Source organism: Giraffa tippelskirchi, chromosome 4 (assembly GCF_054371585.1).
Source record: "Giraffa tippelskirchi isolate mGirTip1 chromosome 4, T2T-mGirTip1v1.2.pri, whole genome shotgun sequence".
Classification (NCBI taxonomy): domain Eukaryota; kingdom Metazoa; phylum Chordata; class Mammalia; order Artiodactyla; family Giraffidae; genus Giraffa; species Giraffa tippelskirchi.
The window spans coordinates 48,753,898-48,757,568 of record NC_137278.1 but is presented as its reverse complement, the minus strand read 5'-3'; the positions used below and the strand labels follow the sequence as shown (position 1 = coordinate 48,757,568).

General features: G+C 39.1%; 1 protein-coding gene across 4 annotated transcripts in view; it reads right to left on the bottom strand.

Moving 5' to 3' along the window:
* The window catches only part of CTNNA2 (catenin alpha 2), a 1,291,223-nt gene that overhangs the window by 626,035 nt on the left and 661,517 nt on the right, over window positions 1–3,671 (bottom strand). The window lies entirely within an intron of this gene.

The following is a 3,671-nucleotide window of genomic DNA, read 5'->3' as shown; positions in this document are numbered from 1 at the left end:
TTTCTGGGACTTCCCTGGTGGTTCAATGGTTAAGACGTTGCTTTCTAATGTAGGGAGTGGGGGTTTGATCCCTGGTCGGAGAATTAAGATCCTACATGCCTCAGGGCAAAAAACAAATGTAAAATAGAAATAATATTATAACAAATTCAATAAAGACTTAAAAAAGATCTTAAAAAAAGTTCCTAGTATCACCTCCAGAAAAACTAACTAGCATCCCAGAGAAATTGAGGTGATGGCTAGAAATCTATCATTTTACTTTATTTTGCTTGTGTTTCATTTTTTTTTACTTTGTTTTATTTTCTTTTGTTTTGCTGTCATACAACTGAAAGCTTACATCCACTTACCAATTTCTCCTATCCCCCCACCTCCCACCTCCTGGCAACCCCATTTTACTCGATTCCTGAGTTTGACTTTCTATTTTATTCCACACTTAAAGTGGTATGGTGATGAATATGGTGACATTCATTCATCTTTCTCTGTCTAGCTTATCTCAGCATAATTCTCTCCAAATTTACCCATGTTGTCACAAATGACAGAATTTTTTTCTTTTTAAAGGCTAAATAATATTCCACTCTCATTTCATATTTTCTACATCTGTCCTTCCCTAGGTGAACACCTACCTTGTTTCCATGTCTTGGCTACTGTGAACATTGCTGCAGTGAACATGCAAGTACAGATAGCTCTTTGAAGTAATGATTTCAAGAGCCCATCATTTTAAACCAGTCCCCAGATGACTGCTAGGCACATGAACACATGATAACTGAGCCCTCACATCTTATTGCAGGAGACAGTGAGCACATGTCAATTTAGATGAAGAAGGCTCTGCTTGGAGGACTGTGGCAAGGAAGAATTTGCATTTTAAGAAAATTATAGGGAATTCCCTGGTAGTCTAGCAGTTAGGACTCAGCACCCCTAGTCAGGGAACTAAAATTCAACCAGCGGATCACCAACCCCTCCTTTGAAAAAGAATAAAATTAAAAAAAAAGAAAGAGTTTTTTTTTTTCTTTTTTCCTTTTTCTTTCCCTTCCTCCTCCTCACTCCCCATCCCTCTCCCAACCCTAAACATTTCATTATTGTTTTCCATTTCAATAATCCTAATAACTCTTTATTTTACTTGCAGTTTACATACTGGTTTGATAGCTCACAGCCTTAGTAGTTTAGCCTAGGCTCCAGGATGATCTCTGAAAAACCCTTGGAAGAGATTCACATCAAATAACCAGGAGTGGGTAAAGTGTGAATTCCTATACTTTGAAAGTGATAAAATGCTAAACAGTCTATTATCCTAGGATGAAAACAGCAGGTGTTACAAATATAAATTCTATGCTGAAGCTCAAGAGAAACAAGAATAAAACAGGCTGGATTAATGTTCAGGTTTATTAATCCTGTAAAATACATATTGTCATGATACACATCTAATTAATAGTTTGTATCTTTCTCTAGGGAGTTTCAAAAATTTCCAGAGGTATCAGCATTCTGGTTTCTCACTCCTACAATGATTTCAAGATAAACATTGCTCATCAGCTATAGCTTTAACTAGAGTAGATATCCACATGAACGGTGCCCAAAGGTACATTCCACCAAAAAAATAAGTTCCTTACCAGTCTGCCAGATATCCTTAAATAGCAGTAGTCTTTTTTTTTCCCCGTATTCAGTAACTGCTTTTGAGCATCTACTCTATTTCAAGATTATTGAACAGTGGAGATGTAAACAATCCTTATGCTGAAAACATTGACAGTCTTATTAGGAACAGCAAAGGAATCGAAGGTTACAAATCAACATGGTAAAGGTTATGTGGGGAGGGGCATGTAAAGTTGCCTAGAGAATGGGAGAGAGAGTGAGAGGCAGAAAATGAATGAGGAGGGCACCACCTCTCAACTCTGCCTGGGGAAGATGGAGAAGGTTTCACAGGCATCTTAATATTTGGACTTCATCTCAAGGGAAGATACACAGGCACCCACCAAACAGGAAAAAGAAATACACAGAAAAGCATGAAAGAATGCGGCTCACCAGAGGAAGTGCAAACATTTGAGCGCATCTGGGGCTCATGGTGTAAAAGAGGAGAGAAAGCTAAGGAAGGTTGAATGAGCAGGGGCCAGTCTAAGAAGATTTTTCTGTGTATCACTAATAAATTTCACCCACATCCTATAAGTGATAGGGAGTCAGGGAAGAATGGAGCTAGTTCTTTGAGTTAAGGTATCAATACCCTAATTTAAATGTAAATGTTTCACTCAGGAATATTATTGTAATGTCAGCTCAGTAGAACCAGTTAATATCTTTGTAAAAGACTAGCCAATTGTCACTTTAGGAGAGAAGCTTGACTCAGGATTAAAAGGCAATACTGAATTGCACACTTTAAAACGGCTGTGGTGCTAGTGCTCAGGCGCTCTGTTATGTCCGACTCTTTGCAACCCCCTGGACTGGATGTAGCCCGCCAGGGTCCTTTGTTCATGGGATTCTCCAGGCAAGAATACTGGAGTGGGGTACCATTTCCTTCTCTGGGGGATCTTCCCCTGGAAGATCTGGTTAAAGCTGTGAATTTTGTATCAATTAAAACCAGGAAAAAAAAAAAAAAAAAGACAATGCATTTTAGTAATTGTAGGAAGAGAATGAAAGGGCAGAAAATAAGGTATTGTGAGAAAGTTTAAAACACGACTTTCTAAAATTTAGCTCGGAGAAATGCAAAACTTCTCCAGTAAGAACACTGGTGCTTCGTTTTTTTTTTTTTTTTTAATTGAATGATTAGAAAAAAAATGATCATTGTAAAGTTGAACACAACATTCATCCCTGAATGGCATTTTTCATTTTCCTTCTGAAATCAAACTGATGCTTATCATGAAAGCCTCAAAGCCACACTGGCAATGTCAGCTCCTTTCAGCTTCTTTGTGAAGCACAGCAGAGAAGCACGGGCGTAGGGAGGGTCTCTCATTTCATAGTCTTCTATACTGACGAAGTCCAAAACGTTAATTAGGCTTTCAATGCTTCTTTTTACATCCTCACTTTCAGTAGTTTGTCCCCAAGCCAATCCAATGCTGGATTCTTCCAGCCTCCACTCCAAAGACAATTTCATTTATTCATTCATTCATTCATTCAGGAAACACACTGTGTGTTCACCCTGCAGAGACCATGCCCTATGCATAGGGACATGATCTTCTGCCCTCAGGAGACCTTTGGTGTAATATGAGATAAATTTAAATATTTGCAATACCATGTGATAAAGGATAATGATAGACACATATATAGACGGAGACAGATTTGCACAAAAAAGGAAGTAATCATTAAGTACAGAAAATTGGCTGCTTCTTAAAAAAAAAAAAAAAAAGGAAGTAGTCAGTAGTCAACCCCTAGGATTTCCGAAGGATTTCTGAAGGGCTTCCCTTATAGCTCAGTCAGTAAAGAATCTGCCTGCAATGTAGGAGACCCGGGTTTGACTCCTGGGTTGGGAAGATCCCCTGGAGAAGGAAATGACAACTCACTTCAGTAGTCTTGCCTGGAGAACCCCAGGGACAGAGGAGCCTCTCGCAGGCTAGAATCCATGGGGCCACAAGAATCAGACACAACTTAACAACTAAACCACCACCAGGATATCTGAGGGGGCAGGCAAGGAAGGATCCTGGAAGGGAAAGCTTTTCATTTGTCCTCAAAGGATGGATTAGGTAAACTTCTGTTTTGGG